This window comes from Felis catus, chromosome X (genome assembly GCF_018350175.1).
Source record: "Felis catus isolate Fca126 chromosome X, F.catus_Fca126_mat1.0, whole genome shotgun sequence".
NCBI classification, from domain to species: Eukaryota; Metazoa; Chordata; class Mammalia; order Carnivora; family Felidae; genus Felis; species Felis catus.
The window spans coordinates 72,159,482-72,183,783 of record NC_058386.1 but is presented as its reverse complement, the minus strand read 5'-3'; the positions used below and the strand labels follow the sequence as shown (position 1 = coordinate 72,183,783).

The window sequence follows — 24,302 nt, the reverse complement described above, 5'->3', positions numbered from 1 at the left end:
ATATTTGCTAGGCCTCAGAGTGTTAGTGTTCCAGTAGAAACCACTGGACATCTCACTGAAGCTGGGGAATTGGGAGGATGGAAATAATTTAGTTTCTGTCATCATTCAACCATGTGCTTTTAGTGTTTGTTAGTTTTTTTTTTATTTTTATGGTGGTGAAAGACTTCTCACTCATCTATGTGCTCAATTATTGCTTTAAATAATTTTTGCTAGTATTCCTTGTGACACACATATTTGTGAATTAAACTGGCTTGCACTAAAAAAAGAGGTTCATAAATGCACTTTGTCACCATGTTGAGTAATTAACACTACATTTAGTAGTTATGGGTCACTACTTAGAAAATAAATTACAATATATAAGTCTAATATCATATGGTAGTGGTAATCATATTTATTAAGCTCCTAAAATGTGCCAGAAAAATGTTCAAAGCACATTGAGAATTGATATGTGCCAAACAGTATTCATCTAGTCCTCACAACAACTCTAAATGGTAGGTACCATAATCACACTTTAAAGAAAAAAAAAAGCTTGTGCCCCAAAATTAAGTACTTTGTCCAAGCTCACACAGCCATTAACCAAACAGCAAACAAAAATAAGCTCCAGAACAGGCACACTAAACCACTATTGTCAACATTGTTCGTAGAAGGCATATTGACGTAAATACTTTTAACTGAAGCTTTGGTTGTGAATGTGCATAGTACTGTTTCAACTCAGAGGAGCAAAATGAGGCATTTGTGAAGAAAATTAAAATAGTGGTAGTTTCTGGTTTTGCCTTCTATTGTCACTACATTGACTTTCTCACATCAGAATCAGGCTGTGAATAACTTTGAATAACTAAAAACATGTTTAATGCTGTGAATTTCAATTAAGTATTTTGTTAAACCTTTGACATTATTAAACGAAAGTATGTGATTTTAATCATATTAACATACATTTAAAAAAAAAAAGAAAAAGAAAAAGTGGTAGTCTCAAATACAGGCTTATAAGACTAATTGAGATCTGTACTGAACAGATGTATGTCATGAAATGGGAGTCCTTCAAAGATAACCTCTCAATTGGAAGTAGGCAGAAAACCACTTTTGTATTCAGGTCCCTTTTTTAAAAGGAAGTCTTAAAATATATATATATGAGCCATGTATGCTACCTCTGGGAATTATTTTCTCTGTATTTTGAAAACAAGGGTGAGGTTATAAAGCATCAAGAGGAAAAAGTCAAGTTGATGCCTGAAAAGAAAAAAAAGAGTGGGAAAAATGGCATTTGTTGAAAGTCAATCACTTTTGAAAAGAGGACAGGTCATATAATGTCTAATGCCACAGTTAAAAAGAATAATTCAGGTGAAAAAGTTAGAATTACTGCATCCAATACAACTGTCAAAACTTTTTTTTTAATTTTCAGAAAAAGATGCTAGAAGTCATGGGCTTAAAGTAATGAAAATATATCTAAATCAAAATGCAACAGAAATATCTTAAATAGAAAGAACTACATAGATAGATTTTTAACTTCAATTTCCAACCTCTATTTAACCAACTGGAATTATTTTGGATGAAGTGCACTAGACAGACATTATAAATAAGACTCTTTTCTTTTTAATGAAAAAAAAAAAAAAAAAAGAAACCCACATCCTTTTCAAAGATGCATTCTTTTGATATCATATGTTTACCATATAATAAAGAAACAAATTCAAAAAAACTCTACCAAGCATGATGGAATGGAGTCAGACATACATACAGATTTGAGTGTGAAACACATAATCTCAACTCTGTATGAACTTGAGTCCTAAATAAAGAAATATCCTGTTTTAAAATCAAGAGAAATCAGTCATTATGAATTAAATAATTAAAATAAATGTACTTGTTGGAAAAGCCACTAAAGACTTTTTAAAGAAAATAATTGGTGAATGTAGTTAAGATACCCACTAAATTTTCAAGTGATCAAGGAGAAGTACTATTTATTTGCTCTTCAAATGGCTATTCAAAGCACCATAGGCAGGTTAGTAAAAAAAAAAAAAAAAAAAAGTCTGAGACTTTGATTCCAGATTATTCTTTTTTCAAAGAAAGAAATAAAATACTGTGTAAAAATAATTAATATGTTAATTTAGCTGCAATTTTTTACTACACATACACATACGTATATATAACAGGTAAATGTTTCAAAAATATGATTATATATTCTGCAATAAGAGCCAGATTATTCTTAGTTAATTTAACAAGTTTTAGTTTCTAAGGAGCAGTGCAAAATTTAGAAAAAATTTAGAAACTTTTAGTTATGTTTCAATATTCATTTTCAATTTCAGCAATATATGGAGGGACAAAATTGATCTTAAAACTAACATAATTTAATATATTTGGAATTTTTAAATCAAAATTGAATGTTTACATTATTGAATTATTTGAATTGGTCTTTTCATGGTAATATAGTATGCTCAGAAAGGAAGGAACAGAATGCAAACAAATGAGTCTATTTTGCCTATTCAGTTGCATAATTCAATTTATATTTAAATGGGATTCTTTATTTATTGTTCACAGCCTACTAAATCCCAACACATAACCACTATTAATCTCAGACTCATTCTTGTAAGGATTAAGAGTTAAATATTCACTGGCAAACCACACAGACTCAGCTTATTAGGGCTGGCAATGCATCAAAGGTAGCAAAAAATGTCTGGCCAATTTACAAACTTTTGTTTCCAAGGATGACAATCAGGCATGATGAATACATTTGGAAAAAAAAATAACATCACTTATGCTTCACAATGAAAGCAAAGAATTTATGTTACATTTTAAAACTAACTTTTTGGGGTGCCTGGTTGGCTCAGTTTGTTGAGTGTCCGACTTTGGCTCAGGTCATGATCTCACAGTTCATGGGTTCAAGACTCATGTCCAGCTCTGTGCTGACAGCTCAGAACCTGGAGCCTGCTTCAGATTCTTTGTCTCCCTCTCTCTCTGACCCTACCCTGCTCATTCCCTCTCCTTCTCTCTCAAAAAATAAACATTTAAACAGTTTAAACTAACTTTTCAAAATTTTATAAAATAATAGTAGCTCCAGAGTTATTGACATTATAATACTATAGGCATCTCAAAAGTTTGGATTTGTCTACAATATGTTTTGCATTAGTCTGTCTACAGTAATAATATGATTTTCCCAGGTTGTAGAATAGAACACAGCACAGATCCAAACTATAAATAAAAGTGGGATGAACTTTTGATAGATCAGTGTCAGGACAATTTATACTTATGTTTTCACACAAATTTCCTAAACTGACCCAAGTCAACAGTGTACAATACAAAGTAGCCTTGGAATTTTGGTTTCAAATTAAGAAACCTCAACAGTAAGTTTGGGGAGAAAATGCTAGAAATTATTATTTTCCAAGCTCAATTAACAGCTCAATTCACACATGTTTACTTCATGCAGTCTAGAAACATTTTATAAAGTGAACATGAAAAATTTTAACTATTGAAGAAATTGAGATGAGAAGGAATATTTACAGGATATAACTTGGATAGGTCAGTGTAGAAGATAGACAATGGTGTAAGATACAGTTGCCCAGGAGTAGCTTAAGAAGAAATGTATAAGGGGCTCCTGGGTGGCTCAGTTGCTTAAGCAGCTGACTTGATTTTTGGCTCTGGTCATGATCTCAGGGTTCCTGGGATTGAGCCCTGCATCAGGCTCCATGACGATGACGCAGATCCTGCTTGGGATTCTCTCCATGTCTCTCTGCCCTTCCCCTGCTCATGCTTTCCCTTTCTAAATAAATAAATAAAACTTAAAAAGGCTGGGGGTGGGGAGTATATAAAAGGACATAGAGAATTGGAACCCTGGATACCAAGGAAGCAAGCAGCTTCATAGTTTTGTCCACTTTCCCCCTTCTGTGTCACTGACAAACGGGATAAAATTTGTGGTAATTCTATTGAATTCAGCATCCAGTGTGTGTATGACAAAGAGATACCTACTCCTTAAGCAGCACTGTGTTATAGAAAAGGTCAAAGAAATATCTACTAGCTCTTGTTAAAATATATTTGGCTTGAAAATAAAATACACTAAAGTGACCTATTTTACTATTTCACATTTCATTTTAAAAGTTACTGTCATTTACTTATCGTTTGTTTCAGCCATTGTATCTATGTAATAATATGTATAGATAATATGCTTCTGAATATTAAATTCATAAAAAAACATACTTGCTATGTACTTATTTTGGCAAATCAACAAAATTTGTTGATCAAATGAAAAGAATTTTTTTTTAGATTTCTATTACTGATATTTTGTAAGTGATATAAAAAACGACTTATTTTTACCAAATAAAGAATTTACGTTTCCAAACTGTTTTCTCACGATGTTTTTTTCTTTTTTATGTTCAGTTTGTTTTTAAATTTTGAAGCATATTTTCAATCTGGCAGTAGATACAATAATATTTCACAGTCTGTTATTTGATAGGAGAGAAAAATAAATGATATTATATCTTTGAATTCAGAATATCTGTTCTTTGTTTCAAATGAAAATAGGCCATTTATTATCATAAGATATAATGGCATGAAAGGACTTCATGGCTACAGTACTCAGTGGGAATATACCATCTAAAAACGTATTATCTTTTGATATGTGAACACCTGAACCTTTGTATTTTTTCTTTAAAATATAGGTTACATTTTTACCAGGTAGCACCTTGATTATCTTAAAAAAATATTACCAGCTTGCATCTTCATACCAATGCTCAGTTACAAATTCCAAATATTTTGTCTCATTTCTTGTGAGCAGTGCCATCTGCCAGAGGTGGCATTTCATGGCTATTTACTCTGAATCCCTCCAAGAATCCATCTGCCACTATGTAATGCTGCCTGAATAAAGGGGATTAAGACTCTGATACAACAGAGACTATTGATAATTTGGTATAATTGGGAAGAAATAAAGATAAATGAGGTTGAGGATGGAGAGGCAATTAGTTGAGCTGCCTGTACAGCTGTGTTCTTGGCCTAGCTCCCCTGGCCTTTTCGTCAGTGAGGTATGTGCAAATTAACCATAATGACAAATACACATTTCACAAAGCTCTTGCACTTAGTAAACCTTGATAATTAACTTTTCATTTCTGATAACTGAGTAAGTTGTTTTGGTAAAGTTGTTTTAACATGTTCTCAATGTCTGTATCACACAGGACTACTGCACCTGCTATACTTTAGGACTAATCTACCCTACAACCCATTTCCTTGTTTTCAGTTGATGTCAGGCTACTGTTTACAACATGAGTACAGTGAGGATTTCTTTTACCTTAACTATGGTCCAGTGTTTAGGACATAATAGCAATGTTTTCTTTTTTATATGATTAGAAGCCAAAAGAACTCTTCAGAGTCAATGAAAGAAACTTCTCTTCTAATTTTAGGAATATAGTATGAAAATAGCATTATTTTTGAGAGTTTTCAATGAAAAAGTATGGCCTGCTTTACAAACCAGCTCTAATGGATCTTTAGAGATTGGAAAAACCAATATTTTCATGGATAGAAGTTTACATAATGATATTAAGGTCATCATTGTCATTATTATGCTTCCTTTAAAAAAAATAATGTTTATTTATTATTGAGAGACAGAGAGAAGCAGAGCATGAACGTGGGAGGGGCAGAGAGGAGGAGACACAGAATCCGAAGCAGGCTCCAGGCTCTGAGCTGTCAGCACAGAGCCCGATGAGGGGCTCAAACTCACAAACTGCAAGATCATGACCTGAGCCAAAGTTGGATGCTTAACCAACTGAGCCAGCCAGCCACCCCTCATTATTATGCTTCCTAAATGAAAGTGGCAATTCAGTAAAAAGTTAACCACAAAGATGTTTAGGCACTGATTAACTTAATTCTAAGATCACTTTTCCTAACCACAAAAATGGTCATGCCAGGTATTTAGTTAAGATGCTATCATAGGAACTAAATATTTTGAAGTCCAGTATGTCAAAAGGTAGCTTTTCTTCTACTTTGCCATTGAAATTATTCTAATTATTTCTTGTGTTTAATAAAAAATCATATCACTGTGTGCCTCTCTGTCTTTAGTCCATGTAAGAAAACAATAAATCTACACTAATAAATTTAGAATATGTAACTATACTAATAGAGTGTAGGGTGATGAATCTCTCACCACATTATAAAAAGAGCTGTATCAAGAAAATAAACACTTTTTCAATTTTTATGTGTTTCACTGACATAACAAACTGGGCTAAAATTATTTATGTTAAACAAAGAGAATATTATTTACAAATGCTTGTCAACTCAGGAAAACATGTCTAGTAGGGTGACTCTTAATGGTTACATCCTTATCTCTTGAATATAACCAAACTAATCTTTTGAGTTTTTATGAGCTGTGCAATGTGGTAGCTATTAGCCACATGTTGCTATTTAAATTATTTAAATAAATAAAATTAAGAATTCAATTCCTCAATAACCACATTTCAAGTGCTTTTTTACTCACAGGTGTCTAGTGGTTATCATGTTGGACATCATGAAAAATCATTTTCATCACTAGAGAAAATTCTATTGATCAGTTCTGGTCTGTATTTCAGACTACCTCCCCATTAACGCAAATTAGTGATATCAAACTGTGGACAAAACTATAAATTAAAGAACAGATAAATCAAATATTGAACCTTCAATTTACAAAAAATTCAGAATCCCTTTAATTTCATCATTAGGAGAGTAAGAGGCTCCAGTTAAAATAGCCTTAGTTGATAAGTAACTAGAAACACATTGTGGTGTGTTGTGTATGTATGTATGTGTGTATATGTATATATGTATGTGTGTATATATATATATATATATATACATATATTATCTGTATATATGTATATCTGCTTTAGTTTTCTTTAGAATTATATTACTGCATAAGTTCAATACAGTAATTGTGTGTACACACACACACGCACACATACACATACACACACACTCTTTATCTTTTCACCATACTATTTAATGTATGCAGTAGTATAATTCTAAAGAAAATCAGAAAAGTTTAATATTTTCATTAGAAATTATTTTTCACGGCTCCTGGGTGGCTCAGCCACTTAACAGTATGACTTCTGCCAGATCATGAACTCATGGTTAATGAGTTCTAACCCCGTGTCAGACTCTGCTGACAGCTCAGAGCTTGGAACCTGCTTCTGATTCTGTGTCTCTCTCTATCTCATTCCTCCCCCACTTGCGCTTTGTCTCTATCTCTCTCCAAAAATAAATATTAAAAAAATTAGAAAAATAAATTATATTTCAATGAGATGTGTCTTTTAAAAGAATTTAATGCAAATTTTAAAGTTTTTGGTAGGGCTGATACTCCAGATATATAATAGAATTCAGAGACTAAGGCACAATATATACACTTTTGATTTATAGGCAGTTTTTCTGTAAATATGTTATTGCATAATTCTTATATTTAAAATTTTTTTAAATGTTTATTTATTTTTGAGAGAGAGAGAAACAGAGTGCAAACAGCAGAGGGACAGAGAGAAAGACACAGAACCTGAAGCAGGCTCCAGGACCTGAGCTGTCAGCACAGAACCTGACGTGTGGCTGGAACTCACGAGACATGAGATCATGACCTGAGCTGAAGTTGGTTGCTTAAACGACTGAGCCACCCAGGTGTCCCAATTCTTATATTTTTAAATTACAAAGAATGCTGATTTGAGAACCACAGCACCTAGTTTTATTATTATTTTTCTTCAATTTTATAATCTTAGAAAATGATTCTCCTTCCAAGATGGTATTTATTTATTTATTTATTTATTTATTTAAGATTTTATTTAAATTCTAGTTAGTTAACATATAGTATAGTACTGATTTCAGGAGTAGAATTTAGTGATTCATCACTTACATACAAAAACCAGTGCTCATCACAAACCATCACCCATTTAGACTCTCACCCCCATAACCTTCCATCAACTCTGTTCTCTATAGTTAAGAGTTTCTTATGGTTTGCCTCCCTGTCCTTTTCTTCCCCTTTCCTTTATGTTCATCTGTTTTGCTTATTAAATTCCATATATTACTGAAATCATATGGTATTTGCTTTCTCTGACTGATTTCACTCAGCATAATCTCTGACTGGTTTCACTTAGCATAATATACTCTAGCTCCATCCACATCATCGACAATTGCAAGATTTCATTCTTTTTTTGATGGCTAATATTCTATTGTGTGTATATACCACATCTTCTTTATCCATTCATCAGTTAATGGACATTTGGGGTCTTTCCATAACTTGGTTATTGTTCATACTGCTCCAAAAACATCACGGTGCATGTGCCCCTTCGAATCACTATTGTTGCATCCTTTGGGATAATACCTAGTAGTGTGATTGCTGGGTTGTAGGGTGGTTCTATTTTTAACTTTTTGAGGAACCTCCACACTACTTTGTAGAGTGGCTGCACCAGTTTCCATTCCCACCAATGGTGTAAGAGGATTCCATTTTTCTGTATCCTTGTTAACATCCACTGTTTCCTATGTTGTTAATTTCAGTCATTCTGATAGGTGTGAGGGGGTATCTCGTTGTGATTTTGACTTGTATTTCCCTGATGATGAGGGATCTTGAGCATTTTTCATGTGTCTGTTAGCCATCTGGATGTCTTCTTTGGAAAATTTTCTATTCATATCTTCTACCCATTTTTTTACTGGATTATTTGTTTTTTGATATTTACTTTGATAAGTTCTTTATAGATTTTGGATACAAACCCTTTATCAGGTATGTCATTTGCAAATATCTTCTCACATTCCATAAGTTGCCTTTTAGTTTTGCTGATTATTTCCTTCACTGTGCAGAAGTTTTATGTTTTATTGTTGAGTACTTTATTTTTATTATTTTTAAATGAAATTTATTATCAACTTGGTATCCATACAACACACAGTGCTCATCCCAACAAGCGCCCTCCTCAATACCCATCACGCACCCTCCCCTCACTCCCACCCCCATCAACCGTCAGTTTGTTCTCAGTTTTTAAGAGTCTCTTATGTTTTGGCTCCCTCCCTCTCTAACCTCTTTTTTTTTCCTTCCCCGCCCCCATGGTCCTCTGTGAAGTTTCTCAGGATCCACATAAGAGTGAAAACATATGGTATCTGTCTTTCTCTGTATGACTTATTTCACTTAGCAGAACACTCTCCAGTTCCATCCACGATGCTACAAAAGGCCCTGTTTCATTCTTTCTCATTGCCACATAGTATTCCATTGTGTATATAAACCACAAATTCTTTCTCCAGTCATCAGTTGATGGAAATATAGGCTCTTTCCATAATTTGGCTATTGTTGAGAGTGCTGCTATAAACATTGGGGTACAAGTTCCCCTATGCATCAGCACTCCTGTATTCATTGGATAAATTCCTAGCAGTGCTATTGCTGGGTCAGAGGATAGATCAATTTTTAATTTTTTGAGAAACCTCCCCACTGTTTTCCAGAGTAGCTGCACCAGTTGGCATTCCCACCAAGAGGGCAAGAGAGTTCCTATTTCTCCACATCCACTCCAGCATCTATAGTCCCCTAATTTGTTCATTTTAGCCACTCTGACTGGCTAGAGGTGGTATCTGAGTGTGGTTTTGAGTTGTATTTCTCTGATGAGGAGTGACAATGATCATATTTTCATGTGCCTGTTGGCCATCTGGATGTCTTGTGTCCATTCATGTTGTCTGCCCATTCTTCACTGGATTATTTGTTTTTGAGGTGTGGGGTTTGGTGAGTTCTTTATAGATTTTGGATACTAGCCCTTTGTCCAATATGCCATTTGCAAATATCTTTTCCCATTCTGTCAGTTGCCTTTTAGTGTTGTTGACTGTTTCCTTTGCAGTGCAGAAGCTTTCTATCTTGATGAGGTCCCAATAATTCATTTTTACTTTTAATTCCCTTGCCTTTGGAGACGTGTCAAGTAAGAAATTGCTGCGGCTGAGGTCAGAGGGTTTTTTTTCTGTTTTCTCCTCTAGGATTTTGATGGTTTCCTGTCTCAAATTCAGGTCCTTTATCCATCTTGAGTTTTTTTTGTGAATGGTGTAAGAAAGTGGTCTAGTTTCAAGCTTCTGCATGTTGCTGTCCAGTTCTCCCAGCACCATTTGTTAAAGAGACTGACTTTTATCCATTGGATATTCTTCCCTGCTTTGTCAAAGATTAGTTGGCCATACGTTTGTGGGTCCAATTCTGGAGTCTCTATTATATTCCATTGGTCTATGTCTCTATTTTTGTGCCAATACCATGCCGTTTTGATGATTACAGGTTTGTTGTAGAGGCTAAAGTATGGAATTGAGATGCCTCCCACTTAGGTCTTCTTCAATATTACTTTGGCCATTCGGGTTCTTTTGTGGTTCCATACAAATTTCAGGATTGCTTGTTCTAGCTTCGAGAAGAATGCTGGTGCAATTTTGATTGGGATTTCATGGAATGTGTAGATAGCTTTGGGTAGTATTGACATTTTAACAATATTTATTCTTCCAATCCCTGAGCATGGAATGTTTTTCCATTTCTATGTATCTTCTTCAATTTCCTTCATAAGCTTTCTATAGTTTTCAGCATACAGATTTTTACATCTTTGCTTAGGTTTATTCCTAGGTATTTTATGCTTCTTGGTGCAATTTGTGAATGGCATCAGTTTCTTTATTTGTCTTTCTGTTGTTTCATTATTAGTGTATAAGAATGAAACTGATTTCTGTACATTGATTTTGTATCCTGTGACTTTGCTGAATTCACGTATCAGTTCTAGCAGACTTCTGGTGGAGTCTATCGGATTTTCCGTGTATAGTATCATGTCATCTGCAAAAAGTAAAAGCTTGACTTCATCTATGCCAATTTGGATGCCTTTGATTTCCTTTTGTTGTCTGATTATTGATGCTAGCACTTCCAACACTATGTTAAACAACAGTGGTGAGAGTGGACATCCCTGTCCTATTCCTGATCTCAGGGGGAAAGCTCTCAGTTTTTCCCCATTGAGGATGATATTAGCTGTGGTGTTTGTATAAATGGCTTTGATGATGTTTAAGTATGTTCCTTCTATCACGACTTTCTCGAGGGTTTTTATTAGGAAAGGATGCTGAATTTTGTCAAATGCTTTTTCTGCATTGATTGACAGGATCCTATGGTCTTATCTTTTCTTTTATTGATGTGATGTATCACATCAATTTGTGAATGTTGAACCATCCCTGCATCCCAGGAATGAATCCCACTTTATCATGGTGAATAATTCTTTTTATATGCTGTTGAATTTGATTTGCGAGTATCTTATTGAGAATTTGTGCATCCATATCCATCATGGATATTGGCCTGTAGTTCTCTTTTTTCGCTGGGTCTCTTTCTGGTTCCAGAATCAAAGTAATGCTGGCTTCATAGAATGAGTCTGGAAGTTTTCCTTCCCTTTCTATTTTTTGGAACAGCTTGACAAGGATAGGTATTATCTCTGCTTTAAATATCTGGTAGAATTCCCCAGGGAAGCCTTCTGGTCATGGAGTCTTATTCATTGGAGATTTTTACTAACTGATTCAATTTCTTTGCTGTTATGGGTCTATTCAAGTTTTCTATTTCTTCCTGTTTGGGTTTTGGAAGTATGTGGGTGCTTAGGAATTTGTCCATTTCTTCCAGGTTTTCCAGTTTGCTGGCATATAATTTTTCATAGTATTCCTTGATAATTGCTTGTATTTCTAAGGGATTGGTTGTAATAATTCCATTTTCATTCATGATTTTATCGACTTGGGTCATCTCCCTTTTCTTTTTGAGAAGCCTGGCTAGAGGTGTATCAATTTTATTTATGTTTTCAAAAAACCAATGCTTGGTTTCATTGATATACTCTACAGTTTTTTGTTATTCTATATTGTTTATTTCTGCTCTGATTTTTATTATTTCTCTTCTTCTGCTGGGTTTAGGGTGTCTTTGCTGTTCTTCTATTTCCTCTAGGTGTGCTGTTAGATTTTGTATTTGGGATTTTTCTTGTTTCTTGAGATAGGCCTGGATTGCAATGTATTTTCTTCTCAGAACTGCCTTTGCTGTGTCCTAAAGCGTTTGGATTACTGTATTTTCATTTTCATTTGTTTCCACATATTTTTTTAAATTTCTTCTCTAATTGCCTGGTTGACCCATTCATTATTTAGTAGGGTGTTCTTTAACCTCCATGCTTTTGGAGGTTTTCCAGACTTTTTCCTGTGGTTGATTCCAAGCTTCATAGCATTGTGGTCTGAGGGTGTGCATGGTATGATCTCAATTTTTTTATACTTATGAAGGGTTGTTTATTGTGACACAGTATGTGATCTATCTTGGAGAATGTTCCATGTGCACTCTAGAAGAAAGTATATTCTGTTGCTTTTGGATGCAGAGTTCTAAATATATCTGTCAAGTCCATCTGATCCCATGTATCATTCAGGGCCCTTGTTTCTTTATTGACCGTGTGTGTAGATGATCTATCCATTGGTGTAAGTGGGGTGTTAAAATCCCCTGGAATTACCACATTCTTATCAATAAGGTTGCTTATGTTTGTGATTAATTATTTTATATATTTGGGGGCTCCCGTGTTCGGCACATAGACATTTATAATTGTTAGCTTTTCCTGATGGATAGACCCTGTAATTATTATATAATGCCCTTCTTCATCTCTTGTTACAATTTTGTTTAATCTCTTGTTTAATCTCTACAATTTTGTTACAATCTTTGTTTAATTTAAAGTCTAGTTTGTCTGATATAAGTATGGCTACTCTAGCTTTCTTTTGACTTCCAGTAGCATGATAGATAGTTCTCCATCCCCTCACTTTCAGTCTGATGGTGTCCTCAGGTCTAAAATGAGTCTCTTGTAGACAGCAAATAGATGGGTCTTGATTTTTTATCCATTCTGAGACCCTATGTCTTTTGGTTGGAGCATTTAGTCCATTTACATTCAGTGTTATTATTGAAAGATATGAGTTTAGAGTCAGTGTGATGTCTGTATGTTTCATGCTTGTAGTGATGTCTCTGGTACTTTGTGGTCCATGCAACATTTAACTCACAGAATCCCCTTTAGGATCTCTTGTAGTGCTGGTTTAGTGGTAATGAATTCCTTCAGTTTTTGTTTGGGAAGACCTTTATCTCTCCTTCTATTCTGAATGACAGACTTGATGGATAAAGGATTTTCGGCTGCATATTTTTCCTGTTCACCACATTGAAAATTTCCTGCCATTCCTTTCTGGCCTGCCAAGTTTCAGTAGATAGGTCTGGCACTAGTTTTATAGGTCTCCCTTTATATGTTAGAGCGTGTTTATCCCTAGCTGTTTTCAGAATTTTTTCTTTATCCTTGTATTTTGCCAGTTTCACTATGATATGTTGTGCAGAAGATTGGTTCAAGTTATGTCTGAAGGGAGTTTTCTGTGCCTCTTGGATTTCAATGCATTTTTCTTTCCCTAGATCAGGTAAGTTCTCAGCTCTGATTTGTTAAAGTACTCCTTCAGCCCCTTTCTCTGTCTCTTCATCTTCTGGAATTCCTATTACACGGATATTGTTCCATTTGATTGCATCACTTAGTTTTCTAGTTCTCCCCTCATACTCCTGGATTTTTTTATCTCTCTTTTTTTCAGCTTCTTCTTTTTCCATAATTTTATATTCAAATTCACCTATTCTCTCCTCTGCTTCTTTAATCCATGCTATGGCCGCCTTCATTTTATTTTGCACCTCATTTATAGCATTTTTTTGCTCCTCATGACTATTTCTTAGTCCCTTGATCTCTGTAGGAATAGATTGTCTGCTGTCCTCTATGCTTTTTTCAAGTCCAGTGATTAATTTTATGACTATTATTCTAAATTCTTCATCTGTTGTATTGCTTAAATCGTTTTTGATCAATTTATTAGCTGTTGCTACTTCCTGGAGTTTCTTTTGAGGAGAGTTCTTCTGTTTCATCATTTTGGGTAGTCCCTAGGGTGGCTCCAAACTGCAGTACACTTTTCATGTTGTCCAGAGTCACTTGTTTTGGTGGGCAGGGCCACAGTCAGACCCCATGTCTGCGCCCAGCCCACCGCTGGGGCCACAGACTGGTGTGTACCTTATCTTCCCCTCCCCCAGGGGCAGGACTCACTGTAGAGTGGTGTGGCTCCTTTCTGGGCTAGTTGCATACTGCCAGGCTTGTGGTGCTGCTTTGATGGGATCTGGCATAATAGCTGGGGTGGGTCTGCAAGGTGCACAGGGGTGGGAGGGGCAAGCTTAGCTGGCTTTGCCATTGGTGGACCCCTGCTGTAGGGGTCCTGCAGCACCAGAAGGGAGGCAGACCCATCAGAGGGATGGATGCACAGAAGAACAGCATTGGGTGTTTGCGTGGTGCAAGCAAGTTGGGTGATGAGAACTGGTTCCCTTTGGGATTTTGCCTGGGTGGTGGGAGAAGGAAATGGCGCTTGCAAGAGCCTTTGTTCCCTGCTGACCTGAGCTCTGTCTTCCCAGTGTCCTCTTGCTCTCCCCACTCTCCAAGGGCAGAGGTGTTCACTTTTAACATTCCAGATGTTAAGTCCCGCTGGCTGTCAGAACTCACACAGTTGGGCCCCTCTGTTTTTGCATGCCAGACTCGGGGGCTCTGCCTTGTCAGATGGGCTGCCCCTCCACTGCCCTGGCTCCCTCCTGTCAGTCCGTGTAGGGCGCACCGCCTCTCCGCCCTTCCTACCCTCTTCTGTGAGCCTCTTGTCTATGCTTGGCTCCAGAGAGTTGGTTCTGTTAGTCTTCTGGTGGTTTTCTGGGTTATTTAGTCTGATGTGGGTGGAATCTAAGTGATCAGCAGGATGCAGTTAGCCCAGTGTCCTCCTACACCACCATCTTCCATGTTCTCTACCTATTGTTGAGTATTTTAGTATCAATTGTTATGATTGCAGTTATTACTGAATAGATAGTAAACTCATAGATAATTAGTATATTTCACACCTTCCAACTGATGATCAAATTCCCACCCAAAAGCCAGACATCTTCATTCTGCCTCCTATGGGTCTCAATTTCCCTTTACATAAAATGATGGAGTGGAGCTGAATGTTCTCACAGGTTCATTCAAGCTCAGGCATTCTATAATTTTCTAAGTTGCTTCTAAACATAAATATTTCATTTCAAATAAGCAGTGTAAAAAAACAGTAAGAAGTTAAACACAAAATTTGGAGGAGCGCTTACCTTTGGCAGGGAAGCAGAAATATAGGAAAAGGAATGGACACATAAAAATGCAAATTGTTGATAATGTTTTAGTTCTCGAGTTGCAAGGTGGGCTCACTGACATTTATATTATTATTATTTGTAATTTACACATGTGTCACATTGTTTTACATTTTAAATATTTTTAAAAAGTTAATAATGGAAAAACACACACAATAGACTTTGGATATTCCATTTGGTACTAAGAAGCAAATTATTTAGAATTAGGATGTGCTACATGAGTATGTACAACATACTTCTTTTAATTAATACTGATGAGAGAGGAGAAAATGATGTGTCCACATTGCTCAGAGTGTTCAAAACTAGCTCAAAAGTGTTATTTCTTTATGAGATAGGAATCTTGTATTTTCCTCATTTTTCAAATATAACAAACCAAAATCCAGAAAAGTAACTGATTTGTAATTCATGCAATAAGTCATTCTTAAGCTAGAAAATAGAAACACTGGATACCCAAAATATTTCTGTTCACAATGATGTTATTTATCCTTAATAAGTTAAACATCTTAATGGGTTGGTCTTGATTTATTCTGAACATCATTCTAGTCTGCTTTTTTGACCAATCAGCTGTAAAAGATCAAAACCAACCATCCATATACACCAGTAAGAAATCAATTCAAGATAGAACAAGGTTTACAGTGGAGCCTTTACAGCTTTCTTTCCTGGTAGAACACTTGGACATTTATACTGAATTGTGGCTTTCAAAACTGTCAAATGAAAGATTGTGTCTAGGTAGGGGCAGGTGATTTCTATTCTGAGAGTCTGTAAAGTGACTTTCAAACAACAGCAATAAATGATGCCTTCTGAATGCACATGTAAAAATGAACCAATGATGAATTTGGGCTCTCACTGAGAGCATAAAGAAAAGAGCATAGGGTTGCAATAAGTCTTTACAGTTCTGAGGAATTATGTAAGAAACAAAATTATCCAAAGACTCTTCCTCTATAACACTTTTGTTTTCAAAGTTACTGAACTAAAACTAGTGAAATTTATTTTACTAAGTTAATGCTTCTTTTTCTAGTACAATGCATGGATTTTAACAGACAAATTAATATGGAATATAGCTGATCCTGATTGAATTAGAAGCTATCACATATATAAAATTAGGATCACTGAGAATTGTAGTGCTATAAAATAATTATATTTATTTGCAGCTTTATCCAGTCCACTTTATACTCATATAGTATAGATGACATAGTTTTTTGTCAGTGTACTAAATGAAATTCAATTGTTACATCCCTAAAAATGAAACAATTCAATCCAAGTGAATATGCATTAAGAATTTGGGTTGTGAGTCCATTACTATTAATATATTTAATATATCTTTTTGAAAATACCCTATTCCCATTTATTTCTGTCACCAGCAATTGTATCTTTACCAAATGGCTACATAGCACTGACTCCACAGAAAAGACAACTAAACCACAATAAGGGGTAAATGAAAATATGCTGGTTAGTTGGTCATCATACATTATCCATATCCTACTCCTTCACGTTACAGATAAGAGAAACAACAAATTCTAATTTGTGCTTATAGTAACAGCCCATTTCAGCTGAAACTTTTTTTATTTCTTAATTTTATGTTTTTTATATTTACATCCAAATTAGCATATAGTGCAACAATGATTTAAGGAGTAGATTCCTTAATGCCCCTTACCCATTTAGCCCATCCCCCCTCCCACAACCCCTCCAGTAACCCTCTGTTTGTTCTCTATATGTAAGAGTATTATGCTTTGTCCCTCTCCCTATGTTTATATTTTGGTTTTCCTTCCCTTAAGTTCATCTGTTTTGTCTCTTAAAGTCCTCTTATGAGTGAAGCCATATGATATTTGTCTTTCTCTGACTGATTAATTTCACTTAACATAATACCTTCCAGTTCCATCCATGTAGTTGCAAATGGCAAGATTTCTTTCCTTTTGATTGCTGAGTAATACTTCATTGTATATATATACGACATCTTCTTTATCCATTCATCCATTGATGGACATTTGGGTTCTTTCCATACTTTCGCTATTGTTGATAGTGCTGCTATAAACATGGGGGTGTAGATGTCCCTTCAAACAGCGCACCTGTATCCCTTGGATAAATGCCTAGTAGTGCAATTGATAGGTTGTAGTGTAGTTCTATTTTTAATTTTTTCAGGATCCTCCATACTGTTTTCCAGAGTGGCTGCACCAGCTTTCACTCCCACCAACAACGCAAAAGAGATCCTCTTTCTTCACATCCTCACCAACATCTGTTGTTGCCTGAATTGTTAATGTTAGACATTCTGACAGGTGTAATGTGGTATCTCATAGTGGTTTTGATTTTTATTTCCCTGATGCTGAGTGAAGATGAGCATTTTTTCATGTCTCAGATGGCCATCTGGATGTCTTCTTTGGAGAAGTGTCTATTCATGTCTTTTGCCCATTTCTTCGCTGGATTATTTGTTTTTTGGGGTGTTGAGTTTGATTACTTCTTTATAGATTTTGGATACTAACCCTTTATCTGATATGTTGTTTGTAAATATCTTCTCCCATTCTTTCGGTTCCCTTTTAGTTTTGCTGATTGTTTCCTTAGCAGTGCAGAAGCTTTTTATTTTGATGAGGTCTAAGTAGTTCATTTTTAGTGAAACTTTTTAGATGATCTTTTTTCCCCTCGCATGCTCAGCTCTCCAAGGTTTGCTCCCCAGTGCACATTCAGGAGTTGACATTACCAAGGTGTTATCATCCACTAAATTGCCACTTTTTAGATGGAGGAAACAGATTCATACAGATGAGGGTTAAATATCATACTATCACATAGTGGTTGAACTGCTAAAAACTGTTTTTGTTCATCAGTCAAAAAGGTAGGTAGAGAGGTATGTCTGCACTAAAGCACAGGGGCAGGATAGGGATCAGCTGAAATTCGAATCTGGGGTAGATTTTACAGGGATATGAAAGAGGTACCTCTCCTGAGAGAGAAAAACAATCTCCATTCTTAAAATAAATTGCCCCTCACATATGTGACAATTAGAATTTAGTAAGTATATTTTGCATCCGTAATGGTCTCTGATTTTCCCAACATGAAATCATGAAATAAGGACATAAAACTGCTTTGAAACAAAAAGTTCTGTATGATCTATGTAACTATATTATTGTAATTATACAGAAAAATCTTACTAAAACCTTTTCCTTCCACATATATTTCCCAGAATTACCTTAAAAATTAAGAAAAAAAAGATGGTCACAAGGCCTAATTCACTTAAATGAACTATCTGCATACACTATCCAAGTTTATTAAATTATCATCACAGCTACTGGGTGTTTACAATAAAAAAATGCCTAGTATTTGCCTAACATTAACTTTTCAAAGCATGTTTGGATCCATTATTTTATTTTATCTTCACAACAGCTCTATGAGTGTCTCCAAGTAATGGACTATGTCTAATTCTCCTTAACAGCCATGCCACAGAGAAAGCAAAGAAGAATAGATGGATTGGGTGGATCTATAAATGAATAAAGATAAAAATAACAAATATGTCATTTATTTTAGGGTATTTTTGGCAATATATCTATAATGTCTCCAATTCTATATTGTAATGATATCTTAGATGGCTAAGAATACAATCTCACCCTTATTCTTCCTTAGTATTATAGTTCTAAGATTATTTCTTTTCTGTCTTATATTGCATTCATACCTTCAGAAAGATCCTAATTCAGTATAGTTTGTATAACTAAATTCAACTAAGACATGATGAGATTCTCTGAGCACTTCCAAAAATAGGTGAAAGAAATGTAGACATGACTACATTTGTTCTTTTTTTTTTTTTTCTTGTTTACTGACCATTCTAATAGGGTATTTTGGGACTTTATTTTATTTTCAATATAATGACTTTTCCCGGATTTCCAAAGACTCCATTCCAATAATTAATTGGCTTTTGCTTTTGGGATATCTAGGCCCCCGTTGGTGTGGTTTATGTTGTTCCACTTTCTTCTAGATTTATATCTACTGACCAACACGCCCACTGTCTTCTATTTATTATGACACATGCTATCAAAATTATTAGCATCACATCAACATATCTTATACTCTAAAGGGAAGGTTAAGATAAGTGAGTAGTATGAGAACCCTATGCTTGCCTTGTCCCTTGAACATAGCTAGATAAATATCAATCATTCTGAACACCCAAGGAATCAATCTGAGGACTGACAAAACAAATTGCAAAACTAGAGGGAGATGGGGGCCACATCATGGAAGGTAGGAGGCACTGAGATGTGTGATTTGGGGGAGAAAAGGATGATGGGTGCTGCAGAGGGGAAGGAACCATGATCATGGAGAAAGGGGATGTGGGGAGAGAGAGAAAGAGAGAGACAGAAAGAGCAGAGCACAGGGAAAACACTTCTCCAAAGCTATTGACTGGGAAAAGAAGGGTTGATAATCATGAGATTTTATATATTTAATTTTTTCAGTTTATTTATTTATTTTGAGAAAGAGAGAGAGCGAGAGAGAATAAGTGTGAGTGGGGGAGGAGCAGAGAGAGAGGAAGAGAGAGAATCCCAAGCAGGCTCCATGCTGTCACACAGAGCCTGATGTTGGGCTCAATCTCATGAATCATGAGATCATGATGTAGCTGAAATCAAGAGTTGAATGTTTAACTGACTGAGCTACCCAGGCACCCCTATCATGAGATTTTAAAACCCATGGACTTCAAATACTGGAGTTTCAGAAGTCTGTGCCATGACTGGTGTTGAACCTAGCAGATGCTGCATTGCTTCTGTGAAGGAAGAGGCCCAAGAGCATGGCGTGATCTAAGGATCCCCTGGGATACATTAGGAGAGACAGTTTGCCCTTCTTGGAATCTGGGATAGGTGGTATTGCCTTTGAGGGGAAAAAGAGCCAGTGGGTACCAACTGTGCTCCAAGCCCCTTAAGCATAGATATAAAGACACCTGCTGGGGTAGCTAACATGGACTCAGGCTTTTTGCCACACTTTAAACTCCAACCTGCTGTGCGTTGGTGTGACTGGCCTTTTGAGACAAACTGGAACCAGCCTTAGCAGGGTAAAACCCACCCCTAGAAGACCATCATAGGCCCTTGCTACAACCAGGTCCTGAAAATTTGAAGTTTTGAAACCCAACCAGCACACCTGAAATAAAACACAGGTGTATCATGCTGCCAGGTGGGGAGATGGCTCAGACATAGAAAGGGTGAAGGCAGGAATTTAAGGGATACTTGGGACACATGAGAGGAGATTGTTCGCTCTTTTGTGAAGGCTTCCTAGACAATGTCAGGCATTAACTCACCTTTCTAGTGACTAGGGAGAAGACTGGCCCCATTTTTCTCCCTTGCCCATCAGCACAGACTGACTTCAGAGAGCAGAACAGCATCAACACTGGAAGCCTGAGCTGCTTACACCAATCCCCACCCCCTGCATTGCACAAGTGCTTCTTTACCAAGGCAACTGTGCCTGAGTGCCAGAGCAGTGGGCCCCTTCCCGATAAGACCAGCACAAACTTCCCACATATATCATGTCTACTGACCATAGAGTGCTGCAAAGATTAAGCTCTAATGGAAAGAAAATCAGGCCTCTTTTAACAAAAAGACTAGAGAAAATCTAGTTAATACTCACCCCACTCTGGACAAAGTCCAAATACTCCACACTGCAGGCAAGAAGAATCTCTGAAGAAGACTTGTCTGAGGGAAAGAGCACCCAAAACACAGAAGCAGAGTGCACACAGAATACACCAGAGACACTTCCTGAAACACCAGGTCCTGGAGAGTATATGACCTTTTCTTCATAAAGCAACTACTCTAAGGAGCAGGACACATAACAGGTTTTCCTAACACAGAAAAGAAACAGAGACTTGGACAAAATAACAAGATGGAGAAATTCATCTCCCAAAAATGAACAGGAAAAGGTCATGTTCAATGATCTGATTGAACATATATAAATAATAAGCTTGATCCAGAATTTAAAACCACAATCATAAGGGACTGAGAATCATCTGGGACTGAGAAAGCCATAGAAGACAGCAGGTAGTCTCTTACCACAGACATAAAAGACCTAAAAACTAGTCAGACCTAAATAAAAAAATGTAACTGGGATCCAAAACTAACTGGATGAAATGGCCAAAAAGATAGAAGAAACAGGAGAATGAATAAGTGATATAGAAGATAAAATTATGGAAAATAATGAAGCTGAAAAGAAAGAAATAAAAATATTGCATTGCAATGTAGACTTAGGCAACTCAGTGGCTCCAAAAAGCATAATAACAATTATATCAGAGGAGTCCCAGAAGAAGAGAGGATAAAAGGGGTGGAAAATTTATTTGAGCAAATTATAGCCAAAAACTACCCTAAACTGGGGGAGGAAACAGACATCCAAATCCAGGAGGCACAGAGAACTCCCATCAAAATCAATAAAAGCAGGCCAACACTGAGACATATCATACTAAAATTTGCAAACTAAACAGATAAGGAAAAAATCCTAAAAGCAGCAAGGGGACAAAAATCCCTAATTTACAATGGAATACAAATGAGAACAGCAGCAGATGCCACCACAGAAACTTGGTGGATGAGAAGGGAATGGCATGATATAGTCAACGTGCTGAATAGGAAAAATATACAGCCAAGAATACTCTATCCAACAAGGCTATCATGCATAATAGAAGGAGAGATAAAGAGTTTCTAGGAAAAACAAAAACTAAAGGAGTTCATGACCATTACTGCAATAAATATTAAAGAATATTCCCTGAAGGGGAAAGAAATACCAAAAGTGACAAAGACTAGAAAGGAACATAGAAAAGCTCCAGAAAGAATGACTTAACAAGTAATACAATGGCATTCAATTCATAGATGTAAATGGACTAAATGCTCCAATAAAAAGAATTAGGGTATCAGAATGGATTTTTTAAAAAGACCCATCTATATACTACCTAGAAGAGACTCACTTGATATATAAAAAACATGCATATTAAAAGTTAGTGGATGGAGAAACATTTAACATGCAAATAGATGTCAAAAGAAAGCTAGTGTAGCAATACTTATACCAGACAAACTAGATTTTTAAATAAAAATCTGTAACAAGAGATGAAAAAGGTACTACATCATAATAAAGGGGCCTATCCAACAAGATCTTACAATTTTAAATATTTATGTCCCCAACTTGAATGCCCAAACATATCAATCAATTAATAACAAACTGAAAGGAATTCTTTGATAATAATTCAATATTAGTATGAACCTTACCACTCCATTTAGAGCAATGGCACATCATCTAAGCAGAAAGTCTACAAGGAAAAAATGATTTTGAATGACACACTGGACCATATGGACTTCACAGATATATTCAGAACATTCCATCCTAAATCAACAGAATACACATTATTTTTGAATGCACATGGTACATTCTCCAGAATAGATCACATACTGGGTCACAAATTAGGCCTCAATAAATACAAAAAGATTTACATCATACCATTCATATTTTCAGACCACAACACTATGAATCTTTTAAGTCAGCTACAAGAAACAATTTGGAAAGACCACAAATACATGGATGTTAAACAGCATCCTATTAAAGAATGAATGGGTAAACCAGGCGTTAAAGTAGAAATGTAAAAAAAATACATGAAAACCAATGAAAATGAACACACATGGTCCAAAATCTTTGGGATGCAGCAAGAACAGTTCCAAGAGGGAAGCATATAGCAATACAGGCCTATCACAAGAAACAAGAAAGATCTCAAATACACAACTGAACCTTACACCTAAAGAAGCTAGAAAGAGGACAAAAACCGAAACCTAATGACAGCAGTGAGATGAATATAAGGAAGATTAGAGCAAAACTAAATGATATAGAAACAAAAAAAAATTTCATATCAATGAAAGTAAGAATTGGTTCTTTGAAAGAATTAATAAAATTGATAAACTCATAGCCAGACTTATATAAAAGAGAATGGACCCAAATGTGTAAAATCAAATGAGATGACAGATTACAACCAAAACAACAGAAATAAAAACAATTCTAAGAGAATATAATGAAAAAAAATATATGGCAACAAATTTGACAGTCTGGAAGAAATTGATAACTTTGTAGAAAGTATAAACTTTGAAGAATGAAACAGGAATAAATATAAATTTGAACAGACCAATAAACAGCAAAGAAATTGAATAAGTAATCAAAAATCTCCCAATAACAGAAGTCCAGGGCCATATGGTTTCCCAGGGGAATTCTACCAAACATTTAAAGAAGAGTTAATACTATTCTTCTCAAACTTGTCCAAAATATAGAAAAGGAAAAACGTCCAAACTCATTCTATGAAGTCAGCATTACCTTGATTCCAAAACCAGACAAAGATCCCACTAAAAAGGAGAAGTAGAGGCCAATATCCCTGATGAACATGGATGTAAAAATTCTTAAAAAGAAAAAAAAAAACCTTGCAAATTGAATCCAACCATACATTGAAAGCATCATTCACTATGATCAAATGGGATTTATTCCTGGGATGCAAGGGTAATTCAATATTTGCAAATCAATCAACGTGATACACCGCATTAATAAAACAATTCATAAGAGCCATACGATCTTCCCAAAAAATGCTGAAAAAGCATTTGACAAAGTTACAGCATTGATTCTTGATAAAAACTCAATGAAGTAGGGATACAGGGAAATATCTCAACATGATAAAGGCCCTATAATGAAAGAACCACAGTTAATGTCATCTTCAATAGAGAAAAATTGAGAGCTTTCCCTCTATGGTCAGGAAAAGACAGGGTGTCTATTATCACCCCTGTTATTTCTCTAAACCTTCTTTTTTTCTTTAATTTTTATTTGTTTTTAGAAAAAGCATGTGCAGGGCAGGGGCAGAGAGAGAATCCCAAGCAGGCTCTGCACTGATGGTGCAGAGGCACAGCTAGAATTCACGAAATGTGATCATGAACTGAGCCAAAACCAAGAGTCAGATGCTTAACAGACTGAGCCATCCAGGCTCCCCTCACCATTGTTATTATACATAGTACTGGAAGTTCTATCCTCAGCAATCAGATGGTAAAAATAAATAAAAGACATACAAATTGGCAGGTAAGAATTCGAACTCTCATTATTTGCAAATGACATGAGGCTCTATGTAGAACACCCAAAAGATGTCACCAAAAAATTTGCTGGAACTGATACACAAATTATACAAAGTTGTAGGATTTCCAAAGAAATGGAAAAACATTCT

The 24,302-nt window shown here is 35.7% G+C and overlaps 1 protein-coding gene and 1 non-coding gene across 2 annotated transcripts in view; both read right to left on the bottom strand.

Moving 5' to 3' along the window:
- DACH2 (dachshund family transcription factor 2) overlaps positions 1 to 24,302 on the bottom strand; it is a 742,450-nt gene that overhangs the window by 105,054 nt on the left and 613,094 nt on the right. The gene's annotated exons all lie outside the window — the stretch shown is intronic.
- LOC111558852 lies at positions 17,757 to 17,832 on the bottom strand. The gene has a single exon (XR_002739978.1). It is a non-coding gene; the product is annotated as a small nucleolar RNA SNORD55/SNORD39 (small nucleolar RNA).